The sequence below is a fragment of the Lissotriton vulgaris genome, chromosome 8 (assembly GCF_964263255.1).
Source record: "Lissotriton vulgaris chromosome 8, aLisVul1.2, whole genome shotgun sequence".
NCBI lineage: Eukaryota > Metazoa > Chordata > Amphibia > Caudata > Salamandridae > Lissotriton > Lissotriton vulgaris.
In genome coordinates, this window is record NC_141696.1 from 103,919,939 (window position 1) to 103,939,614 (window position 19,676).

The 19,676-nt window shown below is 44.1% G+C and overlaps 1 protein-coding gene across 1 annotated transcript in view; it reads left to right on the forward strand.

Moving 5' to 3' along the window:
* Nucleotides 1-1,953: 1,953 nt before the first annotated feature.
* Nucleotides 1,954-19,676, forward strand: part of LOC147693541 (GPI-linked NAD(P)(+)--arginine ADP-ribosyltransferase 1-like) — a 94,474-nt gene continuing 76,751 nt past the window's right edge. Inside the window, exon 1 of the mRNA XM_086933755.1 lies at nucleotides 1,954-2,069. The gene's annotated coding sequence lies outside the window, so the exon portion shown is untranslated. The remainder of the gene's footprint in view (nucleotides 2,070-19,676) is intronic.

Consider the following 19,676-nt stretch of genomic DNA (forward strand, 5'->3'; position numbering starts at 1 on the left):
ATTGACATTTGTAGAGCGCGGCGAATACCCGTGGGCGTCTCGGCGCTAGTTAAGGGATGGATCAGCAACTGGGGTAAAGAAGATATACAAGGCTATTGGTCAAATAACCACGTCTTTAGCTGTTTGCGGAATGTGAACAGGGAGGGACTTGCTCGGATATGTGCAGGAAGGGTGTTCCAGAGTCTAGGGGCGGCAACCAGGAAACGCCTGTCGCCCCAGGTGACTGTTCTAGTGCAAGGCACAGCCAAGAAGTTCTGAATAGAGGAACGAAGAGATCGGGTTGGGACATGATGGAGAAGATTCTGTTTGAGAAAGTGGGGACCTTGATTATTGAGTGACTTGTAAACAATACACAGCGATTTGAATTTGATACGGCTGCGTATCGGGAGCCAATGGAGATCCCTAATGATGTTTGTAACTGGTGTGAACTTGGGGATCCCAGCCAGCATTCGTGCGGCTGCATTTTGGATTGACTGCATCTTATTTGTCACTCGGACTTGGGCATTTAAGAATAGAGCGTTACAATAGTCCAAGGAGGACAGGACTAGTGAGCTGACCAGTGTTTTCCCGGCCGTGTTCGGTAGGAAAGGTAGTATTTTCCTAATCATTCTCAATTTCATATGAGCTGAAGCCGCAGTTTTATTCGCATGTGCCATAAAATTGAGGCCAGCATCGAAGATGACGCCTAGATTTCTCACTTTGCTAGCTGGACTCGGCGGGGGACCGAAAGATGGTGGCCACCAGACAGGTGACCAGCCCGGGGTGGGTGCATGATGGATGGATGGATGGATGGGTGGGTGGGTGGGTGGGTGGATGGATGGATGCATGGATGGATGCATGGATGCTGCAATGCCAAACACAAGCACAACGCTTTGAAAACATGCAAGTAAGGCATGAAAAACTAAACACAAGCACAAGGCTTTGTTCCTGAGGTTCCTACGATGCCAAACGCAAGCACGAGGCTTTGAAAACATGCAAGTACGGCCTGAATAAATGTGGTGAAATAAATGTAACTCTACAGTGCTTCTCAGTGGAGAGCATAGTCTTTGAATGGCACTCACTTTATTGACCACAGAAGTTTCTTTGAGGAGGCTTTGAAAGAATTAAGTGGAGAACCCGTTACAGTTTGCACACATTTTATCTTGAAAAATTTAGTTTTGGACTGTGTAGTAGGCCTCTGTCATTTCACCGCACCAACTCGCAAACCTGCAGTTTTCTAAACACTCTTACTGTGTTTAACATTATTAGCCAGATATGGACTGGGAAATGCGGATGACGGTCGATTATGTAGAATACCAGGTTCCAGAATTTTTTGTCAAGTGGTGGGGGGGGCCCCGACATCTAAATAAATTCAGCTGGGGGGGGCTCAACCTAAAAAAGTTTGAAGACCTCTGGACTACAGTAACAAAACATAACATGTCCCAATGTATCACGCCATGACATACCATACGACGACATACGGTACCTTACCATACCCTGTCATTCCATGACACATCAGACCTTTATAATCACATAACATTGCCAAAATGACGTCACCAAACATCACACCTCTAACCATCACCTCCGCAAACATGATCAAAGATCCCTAAACGTCACATCACGAAACATCAAGCTGCTTCGCAAAAATCACATCACGAAAACTGTCTTCACCAACACAAACATCACATTATCAAATTTTTACAGCACCAAACACCATCAAACACAACATTGCTGTTCCAGAGTTCTAGTGAATGTACATCCGATGGCGACGTAGATGCCCTCACGCGGACTCTGTTACTAAACGGTACTTTCCCTTTGCCCCTATTTACCCAAAAGGCAAAAAACTCTAAAAACACAAATTAAGTTCATAACGTGAACGGTGCTCCTACGGAAAGCGTGCAGGGCGCTCTCATACATAGCCGGGGGAGAGTGGACACATGCCAGCGCTGGCTGGACGTCGGAGCCTCCGGAGGAGCTATTTAAAGGCGCTGGCTCATTAAAGTTCAGCTGCCGTGCTGGGGCCGGGGCGCAGGACAAGGAAGGAGCCTCGGAGGACTGACCTGAAGCGAGGCGTCAACGGGAGCAGAAAGGTAAAGTTTTACGTCAGTCTACTGCAGTGTTTACTGTTTACAACAGGTGCTGCGCACTCCGAAACGAAACGACATCGAGGGGTCACCTGAGAGACGGACATTCGCGCCTTTTTAGCAGGAGGGGAGAGATTAATTACAACGCGCCCCCCCCCCCCCCTGTCTTCCGGAATATTATTATTTTTGTTGTCTTCACTTACACTTTCCCGGTTGACAGACAAAAAATGTTCTAAAAAAAATATGAAATGTCAAAGAGTTTTCCCCAGTTATTTCCTTTCATTTCGCTTTTATCTATTGTTTTATGTTTTTTCTGCAAATTGTACTAATTCTCTTCTGAGGACTGGTTGTTATTCCATACAGACACACCACTGTAAAACGTTCTCTGCTATGTAGTTACATCATGTACTCAAATTGCAACTGATAAAAGAGAGAATGTCTTACTTAGGGACTCACAAAGAAAAAAAAGAAAGAACTAATCATGTTGGGCATCTCGACATTGCAATATAAAAAAAATACAAAAAGTAGGTGCCTTATAATAATTCATAACGAAATGTAGATACATTTAAATTGTTAATCTCTCACACAATTAAGTATAATCCTTACAAACTTGACCCCTGCACGGCTGCTGCTCACTGCATTGCATTTTTAGATCCTTGTCAACAAAAGAGATCTTCTTCACTGACGAAGTTCCAAGTGACAGCATAGACAACATGGTTATTATTAAAAAACTTTTCTTTTTGTTTCTAAATGTAACACCGATGGTACAGTAATGGAGCACGAAGCAAGGCTAGTTTCATGTCTCTCGGTGAATTGGGGCTTTAAATAGGTTCAGTGAGACACTCAGTGGTCATTAAATGGTGCATTTTAGGCAGAAAGCGTGAAAATCAGTGTGATGAGATGTCATCAGAAAGCAACCATGCACTGTTGTGTCCTAGAGCTTGTTAAAATGTGATAAGTATGAAGTGTTCCTTGGAGCTCTTGATTGACAGGGAAGTACTTGGAATGACGCGTCATCGGTGCAGCCACATTGTGACTGACTGTCCTGTAGAGCATTGCAATAGAAAGCAATGGGGACTAACAGGCTTGCAAAAACAGAACCTTTTTGAGGGGCTGAATCAACCTTCAAGGGAACTTGTGCACCGTCGCTGTGCATTCTGGTTACAACCTATTGTGAGTGTGTGCTTCCTGCACTTGAGCAACAAGTGCATTGACTGGAATAGGACTTGAAAATGCACTTTTGCACAACTGTTTCCTCAGAATTGTTGTAGAGACCATGCTCTCTTTCTTCCACCCGGAAGACTCCGCTCAAAGTGAAGTTGAACTCCAAGGCAATATTTTGAGCAATGCATGTTCTTGTGGTGACCTTCCAGTAGTGGCTCTATCTGACTCAATCAACAATGCTGCTGTGGTGTTTGCCTCATGTTTACATCTGGCTCTTTCTAAAGCGCAGGGATCGAGTCGGGGTACCACGCGGGTGGACGGCATCCCCCCACTTATTTTACCGGGTGGACACCGTCCCCCATGCCAAACAGCTGGACTTCACTCTTTGGCCTCTCTGGGACGGGATCGGAGCGCACCTTTTGTGACGTCCTAACTTTCCTACTCCTAAATTGAGAAAAATCCTAACTTTGAGACTTTCGGTATTCACAGGAGGTATTTAGGAGTCCTAAAGTTAGGAGTACTAACTTCTGTGAATACCGAAATGAGTAAGTGCCTTCTGTGAATACCAAAATTAGTAAGTGCCTTTTGTGAATTCCAAAATGGTAGTAAGTTTAGGATTTTGTCTTAAGTTAGTTCTGTGAATCAGCCCTTTGGCTTAAAAAAATGTAAGCCAGAAAAGCAATAAGAAAGTAAATAAAAAGACAGAGGGCCTAAACATACAGGCGAGTTTTACATTTTTATTAGGAGATACTAACGTCAGCAGTCCGTTGCAAGAATTATTTTAGATTGCTCCAGTCGTTTACCCCCAGGACTGTAAAGGATCTTTGTCTGAGTCGCAATTTTTTAACATCAGCATTTGAAGAAAAAATTCTGGAGGTGGAGCTTAAGATATGGTTAGGTTAGTATCTTCCCATCAAGTAGTTTAGAATAGATTTACTCCCGACCTAAATGGTTTTGTTGGTCGGACAGAGCGTTTTGAAGACTATTCGTTGGTTTACTTGAAGCCAGAGAAGCTTATATTTGGTTTCATTAATATGGTCAAATTTACATTTGCCAATGGCAACCCTTATGGCCAGATTCTGAATCATTTGCAAATGTGACAGCAAAGGAGCTGACCATTACACGTACCAGGCTTTGGTGCCGTCAGTCCGTGATAGGACAGCCACTGCTTCCAACTTTTGATGATGCTTTAAATGGATTATTAAATAAAAAAATCTGAGTAATTTTAGTTGAAATGAGCAGGAAGACACTACTGAGTTGAACTGGGCTTCCAGGGCAAGTCCCCTGTTAAACCTAAAACTCATGTTTCTAACCACCTCAGACGGGTCAGGCTGGGGCCTTGGCATACTGGCCACATGTTACTATTCCATGAGGAGTAATGTCACATTTTGGAATCTCAATTGTCTCTGAATTAAATTTCAGCATCTTTTTACCCATTCAAAATGAATCCGGGTCAAAGATTGGTTCAGAGTATGCTGAATGTCCTTTAGAGGGTGGTCAAATCAAATAAGCAACTGTGTGTCATCAGTATAAGAAATACTTTTTACTCCAGAAGAGTGAATCATTTTGATCACAGGGTGATACAGATATTGAATAGGATGGAGTACCAAGATGAGCCTTGAGGAAGCAATGCCTCATTTTATAGCTCTTCCTTGCACTATCTCGGACATGATACCCCTAATCTTTAAAACTCTGAAAATATACCTTCTTGAATCTGTTGATGTACCATGGCTGCTGCAGTAACTGTATTAAAGTGAGTGACCTTTGCTATGTTTTGATTCACTGTACAGACATCATCTGATGACCCTGAGTTAAGCTCCTTGCTTAATAAAACCTCATAAATCAAAATAAAAAAGTTGGCGTCAGCATAAGCTAGACAGAATGGGTATAGCCATTACCGTTGCCAACACGTACACAGCAACATCAGCAACACCAATCAGGTGGCTCTATTGTGTCTAAACCAAACCTTAGCCACTCATGTCAGCCTTAGCACAGCTACTGTCAGCCTAGTCCCTGTCCCCAATATGCCCATCACAAGGGTAGGCTTTTGTGCTGAGTGTCTATTCCTCCATGCTACAGAATCCCACATTTACAAAAAAAATCAAACCCTTATTGAATGATTTGAAATCATTGAAACACTTAATAAACAAGCTAATGAAAGATATGTTAGTTATAATCACAGAAGAGTAAAATATATTAAACTACATACAACTGTAAAAAAATCTAAAATATCTATTATGTAAGTATTGATCATACACTGAAGTATTATGTAGAACAATACATCTTCAGTAATAAAAGAATGGGATGGGAAGAAAAGAAAAGGTAGAAGGAGGAAAAGGTAAAATATTGACTTCTTTACAACATAGGAATATAACATATTGAGAAATATGATCTTGAATAAAATGTAGAATAAATACCTTACACAATTATAAAATAGTTAAGATGGCAGTTGTATACTATAAAATGCCAAAGGAATAATTTACTTGGAGGGCTTAACATTTGCCTCCAGTAATCTCAAGTAAGATTTGTCTCGTTTTGAACTCGAACCGCGTACTAAACGGACCCCCGGGTACGCGGCGTACATCGCATGACTGAGGTGCGTAGGGGTACGGTGCGTACACACCCCATGATTGCAGGTGTACGGTGCGTAGGGGTACGGTGCATACACACCCCATGAGTGCAGGGGTACGGTGGGCAGGGGTACGGTGCGTAGGGGTACGGTTCGGAGGGGTAAGGTGCGTACACACCCCACGATTGCAGGGGTATGGTGCGTATGTAATTGTGTAGCTCTCTGTACGAATCGCTCATACACGACGTTTTCCGTACGATTTGCGTTCTCATTCCCCAGTCCCAATCCTACTTGCTGGGTCATACAGCATGTTTACGATTCGTACAGTTCACTGTGAGGGTCAGTGTTGTACAGATTTTCCCTTGCTTTTCATACAGTTTGCAACGATTTGGTCGTATATTTTTCAAACGAATCGTACTATGCGATTCTGACGGAATTGTAGTAATCGTACGGAAAGGGCTACGGATTCGATTCAGTCGTACGATTGGGTTACCGAATCAGAATCGGCCCCTTATTATTTAAGTTCCTGTAGGTGTAAGGATCCATAGTTGATTGTAGTCATCTTCAAAAGGAAAATATTGATAATCAAATTCTAGTGATTTCTTAGCAGCAACATACCAAAAGTTATAATCAATTTGTGCAAGATTATACACAATATAGACACTAATCTATATTTTATTAATAATTAATTGAGTGATAATCTGTATAACCTCAATTTATGCTTTGTGTGACTTAACTTTAGTATCTACAGTCGTATTGCATAACATGACTGCAAAATGTTTCTTATTTGAAGTAGGGAAAACAAAGACTTTACCTACCCAACATCTTTGAAGTTTAAGTGCTTCTTTCTCTGATGAATGAGTTTCTTGTAACAAAGCATAATGAGGTTTAACTTTCACATGGCAAGAAAGTACTCTTTGGGGTATACTCACAAGAACATGTGATAACTACCGCAAGAGTAGCATAATGCAACTTTCAACATCGCAGCCCATCGCGGGAAAATAACCAATTGTCAACGTGGAATTCACAACAATGCGGAAGCATGCGATAGTCATCAGATAATTCATCAAAAATCCGCGAGAAAATCAACACCACGCCGCAAAAATGCGAAACGTTACCGCAAAAAAAATGCGATTAGGCCATTCGCTGTAAAAGAATCAGAGAAAACCAGCCACAGGCCTGCAAATCCCACGTGTCTGGCAGGAAAATGCACTGTAAAAGAAAGAAAAGAAACCAATTCAAACTGCGTAGCACCATGGATGCACCTGGACCGATTGCAGAGGACAAGCCGAAACCCACAACCCCCACGGAGGACCAGCATGGAACCTCGTGTTTGGGGAAGGGCAAGGACAAGAGGAAGAGGAAGACTAGGTTCAGTCCACAGGAAGACCGGATCATCATCACGGAGGTCATAGGACTCTACCAACAACTGTCCATCACCTCCACTGTGGCACTGGAAACCCAAACGGAAATATGTCAGGCCATCGTCAACAACGTCAATGCAGTCGGAATGGCGAGGAGGTCACGGGAGGAGGTCAAGAGGCACTGGCATGAAGTGCACAGCCAAACCAAGGAGAAGTGCTCCGCAAACAGGAAGGCAGCAAGGGCGAGTGGAGGGGGGAGTCCTGCGACACAGGAGATGATTGATGAGCTGGAGGAAATGGTGGCCACAGTCAGCAGTGTGGAGCCAGGGGCAGGAATTGGGGGCCTGGACACAGCACGATACGACCTGACCCAACAGCAACAGGGTGAGTAACGACCAGGGACGGGGGGACGGAGGAGATGGAAACAATGGCACACATGCATAATTATGTGTAGCACACTGCACACCCACAATGATTGTGGAACATGTCACTGAAAGCCTTGGCACACTGCAGCACACATAGAAACGCCAAGTAGGCCCCCGTCCACAATATGCACAAAGGGGCCCCCTCCAGATCACCAATATCACAATGCAGCACACACATAGCAATCACAGAACATCAGCAATGACGGCAATGAGGTACAAAGTACAACACAAGCCCCACAGGACACGACTCATAACAGGTCCCGTACATGCGTAGTAACTGTTCACTCATATCTGCCAGTGCCTGACACTGTGTGATGATAATGCACAGGTACTTCCTCACATCCGTCATGTAGTCGAAAAACACACTGACTGCCATCAAATAGCCAGCTACACCAAAACAGTCACAATGTACATTGGCATGCAGTCTGAACGTGTACATCTGCAAATCTGCAACATACATGTACAACTCTGTTATTCTCATTGTAGAGTGAAAAACAACACCTCCTGCAGAGTAGACCAGACATATCTTCAGTGATGATGATGACCCCCTGGTCACCTGCACCGACACCCTGCAACGGATCGTAGATAGCCTCAGCACCCCATCCCCAGAAGCAGGGCAGGCCAGCTGCCCCTAGGTGAGCCCACCACCTGCACAGACCACACAGCAGGAAACACACCGACCAATTTATGGAGTTCAAACAACGTATGTGGGTTTGCCAGGTGGAGTTGACCGACCAGCTGCGGGTGGGCTTCAAACTCGTGGTGGCCAAACTCAATGCCATAGGTAGGTGTCTGAGTCCCACAAGGTACCACGTACAGTCCCTATCGGACACCCCCTGTACGCACCATGCTCCACCACAGACCTTGGCTGACCTCACTGGGGCAATTAATCTAATACAAGAACTGTGTGGTCAGACAGGCACCAGCGATCAGAGCACAGAGTTGGCACAGATGCAGAGGTCAATGGAGACCATGCAGCAGATGCAGGCTGGAAGTCTGTCTGCCACGGCTGGACACCATCAAGTAGTAACCGGGAACCTCAATGCCCTGCAGTACTTCATCTTGCTATTGCTACCACTGAGCCGGTCTTAGATGACTGCAGCAGGAACCTCGACACACACAGCTCCGACCCTGATGTGTCCGTGGCACACAGTGATGCTGCACCATAACCATTGCAGTCTGTTGTGTCAGTGGCACAAAGTGATGCAGTCATCAGCCCGCCACACACACCGTACACATCGGACACAGAACCCATATGAGGGGAGTAAGAAGGGGATGGGAATTACTTTGTGAGGAAGGAGGCAGTAGCATCCATCACCGCCATATGCCTGGTCCCTGCCTGGTTATGGCCTATGCATCATGCCCTAGGAATCACCTCAAACTGACCCCCGGAACACTCTGCGACATACACACGGACCCCAACACGGACTGCCATTTCATCACTGCTGTCCAATTACACAGCAATCCTGCTGCGGACTTCACTCTCCCACTTCCTAATCACTTCACAGTCCCCAAAAGACTGTGTTTGGCCCACCACTGGCCTTCCATGTGATGTTGGCTTGGATGGCCATTTACAGCACCAGCTCCATCACTCACCTGAATGTGAATAAAACATTCTAAATCAGACAGATGTGTCATTACTATATTCAATCACCTATGGAAGTATGACTGGATGTAGGGACAATGATTGCACATGAAGGGACACCATTGTAACTGACATCTATGCACATGTGTATCCCTGAGACACATTGCAAATTGGATGACTGTGAAGGTGAGTACTAGCTGTGTCCCCATTGCACATCAACAATAATCTCACGACCCCCCCCAAACTAAGCACAGGTCCATGTGTTGAATAGGGCTGTGGCTAGGACTGACCAAATCGGTAGCAGGCCAGGAGTGGTGGCCTACATCACATGTGACAACACGTCGCATAACCACTTAGACACATCTGTGTGGACACATTCTGTTATGATGTATGCAATTGCTCCACAAGGTCAGAGGTTGCACACAATACTCACATTGCTAAAGTCACGTAAGTGCACATGTCAGCTAGCACCTATCCCAAAACAATGTCTGGCTCACAGAGGTTGAACTCGCAAAAGGGACACACCACCATTGCACATGCGTCAGTCAGTCCCTCCCTGTGTAGGGATGATGCTCATTGTGGCACACGAGTGGCCAATCAAATCAACACACCCCACAGTTAGACACAAGTGGGGTGACATAAACTTTATTGGCATGTGCGTGTCAGTACGGACAAGGCAATGCGCACAACAGGCAGGGGCATGGTTAAGACACTTGCACACAGCATGGGTACATTTCGAGGCTCAGACATTGTTGTAGCAAAAATGGACACAAATCATCACGGATGGCAATGCTCCCAGCCCACTAGTCAGGTATTGTTTGGTGTCTGCCCATTGCCCCGTGTGAGAGGGCACAACTCACTGCCCATGGGAACTGCATAGTGCTCTGCCCCGGAGTGCGCTGATTGTCTGCTCTGCTGACAGTGCTCAGGTGAAAGCGTCCAACAGGTTCACATGTCGTGCCACAGTGCCGTGTGTGCTGTCCCCCAGCAGTGTGTCCGAATTGGCAATGTTGCCAAACGAAGCTGTGTTGCTCCCTCCATGGACCTGCCTCACCTTGCACAAGTGTGTGCACACACACACGTTGTTCCACGCACATGCATCCAGAGTTCAGACGTTGGCAGATGTGTCCTCTGTTGTGGTGGGATATGTGAGCAATTCCCAGATGAAACATGTTGTTGGGACCTGTATTGTGGGTAACAATCAGATGTGGCTGCAGGAACGTAGTTACTCGTCCATGAATGCCCATGCAGCTTCATATGCAATGTGTTCCAGTAGTACGTCATTGTCGTATTCAAGGCATATCAGGGTGAGCCAATTCATTAACTGGTCTGAGCAGGTATGCTCAGGCCATGCCGTTTCACCAATCCACAAGACAGCCCAATAAGGTAGCGCCTCTATGTGGTCACTGCACACGAGGAATCGTGCAATCTCCCATGCACAACTGCCAGTACATATACAGTTGTCAAGGCATCCCATGCACGGCTGTCTCGGTTACACTCCTGTTAGTGATCCAACAGGGGTGGGCAGACAGAAGTCACAGTCCAATTTATCTACGGTTGTGTTGGATAGGCAGACATCCATGGGACACTCGAATGTGCCTGTTCGGCAGTGGAACCAGAGCTGGAGGCAGGTGACGTAGGCAATGCGGAAGCTGAGCCGGTAAGTGATCTGCAGCACTGCCAGTGGCACTGCGCCCAGTAAATGCAGCATGCGTGCACTGTACTATTCCACGTGATGGGGTTGTGCATGTGCCCGGTATGGCCTGCTAGAGCCTTGGTGCGTCTCGTGGAACCAGCACTCTCTGGACTGGGGCAGTTGTTTGGAGATATGCCACAGCTCTGAGCACTGATTCGAATGTGTGTGCAATGTTGGGCTGAATGGTTTGCTTTTCAAGTCCATCTCATGTGGGGGTACCTCAGGCGGGGACTTCTGTGTGTGGGGTGTGGATCAGTCGAATAGTTATTTTGTGCAATGCGTGGTGTGGAAGTCGCCCGCATCTGCCATGGTATCTCTCTCAAGGTCAGAGGTGCAGGTGTCCTCCCGCCTTCTGCACTGGAACAATGTTGCTTTCGTCCCTGATGTTTGTCTGACTACTACTTGTGGTTTCGGAATGTGATGTGGCTTTGTGGCTGAGATTGGGACACGGCCTTGGGCTCATGGTGTACGGATGGCGATACATGCACACATGATGGCATGTGGTGCCAGGTGCCCTGCAAGGCCTTGCGCTGCTTGTGTAATCTCACTCAGTCCCTCTCCCTCGCTCTCTTACTCTCTTCCCTTTGTTGGGCGCATGGCACGCCTTCTTCTGTTGGGTTTCGTCTTCCAGGCTGTGTCCTACGGATTGTCCAGTGTGGACCCGCTAAGACTCATCCGAATGGTGCTTTTGTCTTTTGTTTGTATGCTGTTTTGTGTTGGTGTTTGCATTGTTGTAGGACTGGTTCTCCATTTTCTAGGCACGCATGTATGTTGATTTTCCTGCTTGTGCGACCTCAGGCAACATATCTGTTTTGTGATTCGTGGTGTTGGTGTGCAGTTTCTTGGTCTGGGTTTGGGGGTGGGCCCGGAGGGGTGGGTGTTGCGGGTGTCGTGTTGGTGGGTGTTGTGGCCCTCTTGGCAGTCCGTGCTGCATGTTCAGTTGCTCCATGGCATCTGTTTGTCTTCAGGTGTGGCTGTGGTCTGGGCTCCCTTTTGTGGTGCAGACTGTGGTCTGACTTTACACCAGGTCAGAGCAGGTGTAAATTTCCTGCTTCTAACGTGGCTTATCGCGTGTTTTGTGATTTTTTCATGGTTCTGTCTGGTCGTTGTGATTGTTGAGGTGTGGTGTTTTTGCTGCTTTTGGCACAGGAACGCCTACTCTGCATCTCATTAGCGATAGTTGCGGGGGATCCTCTGTGGCAATGATTTTTGCGTCTGCTATCGCGGAAAAACTGGTGCTGTGTGCTGTTAGCATCAGCTTGTGAATGGGAGGTAAATTTATCATGACTTTGGCTGCTTTAAAGTGCCGTTAATTTGGCGATAGCTCCTTGTGAATATGCCCCTTTGTCTTTTAACTGGATTACTCAAATCCTTAACTTTCCAAGAGACAATTCCTAACTATACTCATTTAAAAATGTATAAAGCAGGTCTACAATTACCAAATAGAAATATATGGTAGGAGGCAATGGAATCAATTATAATGAAAAAGAAAGGAAAGGAAAGAGGAACAGTTGGAAATAAGGTAGAAGAAGAGGGCAGATAAAGAGAACTACAGAAAGAGAAGATTAAAAAAGAAAAGCAGACTGTACATGCCAATGGCCACTGCAGAATTTACCTTTATGGGAACGTAAGGATTGGAAGTGAGAGAACGTATATGATGAATATGACACATCCAAGGGGCAAATGGATTGGATGGTGAAATGATGAAAAACATCTTTATATAGTTACACAGAAGACAAGATAAAATGATAGAACCTGAAACAGAAAAAAACATTAATGTTTCAAACTACAAATAAAATTAAGCAAATAACACATGTAGAGTGTAGGAAGAGGCAGATCAATAGGTTTACATGACCTCTCCTCTATTGTCATATATATATTTTTTTATGTTTTGCAGGATCATCATATGTAATGATTTTATCTTTGAGAGTCACTTTCAATTAACAAGGATGAATTAATCCAAATTGTGCATTCAAAGCCCTAAGTGTCAGTCGGAGTTCTAAAAATCCCATCATTTTATTCGCTGTGACTTTAGGAACAAGTGAAGAACAGTTTATTTTCCAAACATGACAGACACTTTTCAGGGGTGGCCTATGAGACAGCTTTAGCTGTCTTACTAGAATATTGTGTTTTCAAAAAAAAATCATACATGATATACATGCATAGAAGGGCTTTTTTCAGTGGTGTTCATCCATCGGCCTGTTAAATTGTCATTCACATTTTGTTTCCTCCCACCACAGCATACAGCATGGGGCAGTGGCTCAGCCCACTACAGGCATTGGCCCTCTTGACTCTGAGTGACTGTATTTTCTTTGCAGATACTCAAAAAATAACAACTTAACTTAAAGATAACTCCCTTTAGAGCCAGGGCTAGTAAGCCAACATGTCCCTTCCTTTTGTTAAGAATATTTTCTGCTTTTATGTATTTTTTCTACTTTTTTCATGGATGCGAGAGCCTGTCACCATCCAGGCACTCCCTCTGCTCCCCTCCCTCACACTGCTTTGTCTACCAGTTTCAATGCCCTTCTCTGGTCCACCAGCTTTCCTGAAAAGCAGATTTTAAATTTTACAATGGGGCACTGTGAGTAAACTGAGAGCTGCTGCAGGAATTTTGGCAATTGAACAGCGGGAGGGAAGTAAGCTTTCACTCTTAATTACTTTCAGCTTTTGCAGTTGTCACCATGGTAGGAAAATGAAATTTCAGTGCAAAATGGACTTGTTTCGATTTGCATTAAACTCTGTTTTAATTTGATCAGATGTTGCAACTTTCAGAGGAGTAGCCAGAAAAAATAAATACCCTCGACTTGGACCTATATCCGGAGTGGGTCTGAACGAGCAAGCCTTTGTTTCTCTAGGAGATCTATCCTTTTCTCCTATCTCTAGCTTTCCTCTAATCTCTTCCATCTTCCATCCTTTACCTCTCACTTGCTATATTCTGAACCTTTTTCTCCCCTTTCCTCTGTCCTGTGTCTCGCTTTTCCTTTGGTATGTCTCTCCTTCAGTATCCCCCTATTCGTGCCATTCTCTTCTTCTGTCCTCACCTCTCTTGTCTTCTTCCTTCATTTGTCTATTTTCCTACTTACCCTCTCTCTTCTCACAGATCCTTGTCTTTTCTTTCTCCTCCAGTTATACACATTCTCTTTGGGCCCGATTCACAGAACTAACTTAAGACAAAATCCTAAACTTACTACCATTTTGGTATTCACAGAAGGCACTTACTCATTTTGGTATTCACAGAAGGCACTTGCTCATTTTGGAATTCACAGAAGGCACTTACTCATTAATGAGTAAGTGCCTTCTGTGAATACAAAAATTTGTAAGTTACTTAAAATGAGCAATTTACTCATTTTGGTATTCACAGAAGGCACTTACTCATCAATGAGTAAGTGCCTTATGTGAAAACCAAAATGAGTAATTTACTCAAAATGAGTAAGTTACTCATTTTGGTATTCACAGAAGGCATTTACTCATCAATGAGTAAGTGCCTTCTGTGAATACCAAAATGAGTAAGTGCATTCTGTGAATACCAAAATGGTAGTAAGTTTAGGATTTTGTCTTAAGTTAGTTCTGTGAATCAGGCCCTTTGTTTCTATCATGACATGTCTCATCTCTCACTCTATTCCATTTATCTCCCCCTCACTTTTGCCCTTCTGAGTCTCCTACCCATGAATCGTTTCTCTCCCACTCACTTCTTCTAATGTCTCTCATTCCCTTTTAATTGTTTCATTTGTTTCCTCCCTCTGTGTCTTTCTCTCTCTGTTGCTTCCTTTCTTGCTCCTGGACAGTTGCCATAACAAAAATAAACTGGTTTTAGTTAACAATAGTTTGGGCAAAGAAAATGTCTCATGAAAGGGCGGTTCGGAGAGAACGGCAGCTGTATGCTCGCTCTCCTGTTAGAAGCCGCTTTTGTCGGAAGAGGATGCAGGTGTTATACCGGTGATGGGTGTTGGGAATGGGTCTGACTGCACGGAACTCCATGTCACTGACTCTTGCAGGAGATGAAGTAACCTTTTGGGGTCCACTGGGCGTGTTGTTCGAACCTGGCAGACCGCACCTAAGAGTCCAATGTACTACAAACCGCATAAAGACGAGACAGCACAACAAGAGGGCTGGGGCTGTCTGTCACACTGGCAAGGTCCTCCCAGTGGATTCCTCAATACCTTAAAGGCATGGTAGCAGCCTGACCCCCTCCCCCCACCCCCCACTCAACGGGTTGGGTGGGAGAAGGGGGGTTTCACAATACTTTAATAGTCACTTTACAACTTGAGGAGAACTTATCTCAAATTCTAAATGTGTTGTCCCTGACATCCCTGCTGGTATTTACCCATTCTCTGATGTGTGCAGCCAAAGAAAAGCACTGATGACCCTCAAATTTGTTTGCTTCTTTGTATCAAAAAAAATTCTCTTAACGCTTGTACAGATGATCAGCCATATTTATGTAGGCCTGCGTCACTTTTGCGTTGCCGTTGCATCACATTTAGTGATGCAGCGGCGGCATAAATAATGCGCCATGTCCCACCATATTTACGAAGTGACACATCTAGGCAGATGCTTAACTTCATAAACACCTGCGCTACATTATACCAGCATCAGGTATAATGTATGGAGGGTGGACGTTCCTCTGTAAGAAAGGGTCGTGGGAGTGGGGCAGTGAAATCTATGATATTTCACTGTACCACTTCTAGGTCACCAATGCGTCAAAAGCTTACGCCTTCATCATGGCAGGCATAAGGGTGATGCAGGCCCTTTAACATGGGGCTTGCCCCATGTGAAAGGAACATTTCTGGAGTTGCGTCACGCTTCCGACACAACTCCAGCAATGCACCAATATTGCGCCAGCAGATACGTCAGTAATACTGACGTACCTGTCATTCCTTGCGACATGATGCGTCACACAGTAAATATGACGCATCGTTCGTGCTGCAAGGAGAGCTCACTGAGAATAGTTGCATCGCTGCTTTCATGCAGCGATGCAACACTTCTCATAAATGAGGCCCTATTTGTTTAACACAAATCGGCAATCTGTTTATTGATTTGGAAACTTAGGGTTTCCCTTCTGTGACACATTCATAAATGTTTTGCAAAATAAAATGCACTACAAAGTGAGCTTCATCATACAAAGGTGGATGACAGAAAGTGTCTCAAACATTAGACCATGTAGTTTTTCTTGATATTATCTAGATGCTCAGCACTGCCTCGATATGCTTAATTAAATTCAGACTTTCAAAACTGAAAGGATTTTCACAGTCACATGTAGCAAAAGGAAAAGTGAACGCTTAGGCTGCCTACCAGTCATACGTGTCAAATCTTGCAAAGGCATGGAATTTGTTGCAATACCATTTGAAGCCATTAGAAATTGTCCCTTAAAAAGGAACCAAAAAAAAAGATTCAATTTATTTAAGTCATCTTAACCATCAAAACTTTTCTGCCTTTGTCACTACTGTGAACTCTTAATTTACAGAGCAAATACCAAGGACCCATACTTATCTCTCAGTTTTCCCTAAGGTATGCAATAGAAATTATGAAGTAAAATTAATACACCTGAGCAGGGGTTAAACCACTCAATGCGAATAGCTATTGAGGAGAAAGATTTAGATGACTAATAAGGGCTCTTCTATAAATATGTAAGACAGAGCTGGAATAAATGAGGTTGGGACGTACACCACACTGCCCTTTCCTCAAGGAGCTTGCAGTAAAATGCACTGGATTTTTTTTACTTTTCCTGCCACTGGTGAAGAAAAATGCAATTAAATCTATTACTCTTTTTATAACTTGAGCCGTATGGATCTAGTCGTGATTACCAATAAAGTTACCCTACCACCCCAACTATCACCATCACCACCACATTAACACCACTATTACCACAATCAGTACCACCACTGCCATTTCCAACCTCACCATTACTACTACCAAAGCGCTGCATCACCAGCCTCACCAGTATCAGCATGATCACTATCATCAGTACCGAATCAGACAGAATATCGAAAATCAAAATATCGACCTGCCAGAATATCGCTGACAAATTATAGAACACCAAAATATCGAATTCCGATCTACAAACAGGTAAGTACAAAAATATCAAATCCAAAATATCGTTGGAAATAATTTAGTTAGTTAAAAAATTTAAATGTCTTAAAAGTAATGTAAAATTAATGAAATAATAAATATAATTAAGTAAAACATACTTAAAAAAATATTAACGTATTTTTAAATAAAATAAACATGCATTTTTATTTTTTAATACATATATATATATATATATATATATATTAACTTAATACTAATAAAAAATATTAAATATTTTTTAAGCGTTTGATAGCAGGAGGGCAAAAATTAATATTCCCATTCTAGTGAGTGCAACAGTAGGGAAAGTGTTGGATAGCGTAGGGATAAAAAGTACTATTCCCACTCCAGTGAGTGCAACAGAAGGGGAAGCATTGGATAGCGGGAGGGTAAATATTACTATTCCAACACCAGTGAGTGCAACAGTAGGGAAAGCGTTGGATAGCGAAGGGTAAAAATTCCTATTCCTATTCTAGTGAGTGCAACAGTAGGGAAAGCGTTGGATAGCGGGGGGTAAAAATTACTATTCCCACAGTGCAACAGTAGGGAAAGTAATGCTTTAATATTTAAATACAAATAAATTAATTATCAATACCAATAACAATCACAAAATATTTAATAATTAATTCATTATACATACCAATAAATAGTATGCATTAAAAAGTAATTACATATTAATAATTAATTGACAACAAATGAATGTTCAATACCAAAAATTAATAAGTAATAAGAAAAAATACCAATTAATTAACAGTAAATTAATTATAAATACAAAACAATAATTTCAATAATTACTTAATTACAATTAAAATACTTCCCACCCTATTCCCCTATAAAACCACAACCCGCTCCGAAGAATAACTTAATACAATTAATATGATTATCAATTAATCAATTGATAAAAATGAATTACCAATTAATAAAGATTAATTACCAATTAATAAAAATTATTTACCAATTTATAATTAATTAACAATAAAATAAATTATCAATATCAATAAATAAAAATAAACAATTACTTAATTACAATTAAATTACTTCCCACCCGGAAGTTGCCGCTTTCCCTGCTTGGACGGGCGGCCTTGTTCAAGATGATGTCCCTGCCCCGGTTTCTCTACGTGCTTCAGAACACCCAGGATTTGGTCCCGTCTGGATATTTTAGAGAGGTTGAGGGCCTACAGCGGACCCTGCTCTGGGATGGTAGGCCGCGCATCGCCATCACTAAACTGACCCTCCCATGGTATGACGGAGGGATTGCGCTGCCCGACATCCGTAGGTATTATGGGGCGTCTCAGCTGGCGGCCCTTAATCACGGCTTCTATGGCCCAGCCATAAATCCGGGCTTTGCCATGGACCGGTGGCTCCTGGGTGATGGGAAATACTACAGGGCTCTGTACTCGAGGTCTCTGGATGGAAGAATGACAGGTCCCACTAAGACATCGGTCCACATCTGGAGAGCGGTGACGAAGGCACAGGGATGGAAAGGCAAACTCACGATGGTGACTCCACTCTATGACTCCGATCTGTTGGGCAACTTGTGGCATACCAAGGGGTTTGACCGCTGGGACTTGATAGGCATCTCTAGGGTGGAAGACATGATTACTAAGGGACAGATCAAACCCTTTGAGGTGCTGCAGAGAGAGTTTCAGTTGGGGGAAAGGGAGTTCTTCAGATACGCCCAGTTAAAACACGCCCTTCTGGCAGCTATGCCAGAGGGTGAAAAGATCCCTGAATCTTCCCCGTAAGAGGACAGGTTGCTGGACGTCCACATGCCCGACAGCGCTATCTCACTGACCTATAAGAAACTGATTAACGCCCGTATGGACCTTCTTCTGGGGGTGCGAGATCAGTGGACCCATGATGGAATTGAATTGGACGACGAGGATTGGCAGTGTGCGGTCTCGTCTCCGAAGGAGGTGGCAATTCCGGCCAGATTGAGGCTGGTACAATTGAAAATCTTACATAGGGTTTATGTCACTGGCCCCCGACTGATTCACATGGGCCACTCGGAGGATGGTCTCTGTCGAAGAGGGTGTGGTTCCCTAGCCGCCTTTATGCACATTATATGGGAATGTAGGGCGGTGGCTGCATATTGGAGGCGTATACACATAGTGATGGGTGAAGTGACTGGAGTTGACTTGCTGGCAGAAGCCCGGCGCTGTCTGTTAAATGTGTGGGGCCCCACGGATTATACCAATTCTCAGACTCAATGGGTCACTCTAGGCAACATGGTGGCAAAAAGGGACATTGCACAGAAATGGGGAGCGGCTCTGTCCCCCACAGTAGAGATGTGGAAGGCTAACATGGACTGGTGCATGTTCCGGGAGAAGACGGTGTATGTTGCCAGAGGTAGGCCCAAAAAATGGAATAAGATTTGGGGGCCCTGGAATGAGTATAGAGGTGATATCTGCCTCCCGCCGGACATAGCGCCCTCGGAGGAGCGACTGTCCCCATAGCCCTTGACTCCGGTGAATTACTGGTATGCAATGTCCTGTCTTTCTTTCCCCCCCCCCGATATCCATGCATGTGACCTGTTCACGTATCTTATTCCGCATATGGGCCCATCCTTCCCCTGAAGTGGGGCAATGCCGCATTCATGTTCCTTTGCCTTGCCTTGCCTTCTTGCACCGTTATAGGTGCCTTTCCGTTATTGCACAGTTTTTTTTCTTTTTCATAAAATAAAATAAACCTCATATGATTGTGTACCGTATTCTGTGTGCACCACTTATGCTATGTAACAACTTGCT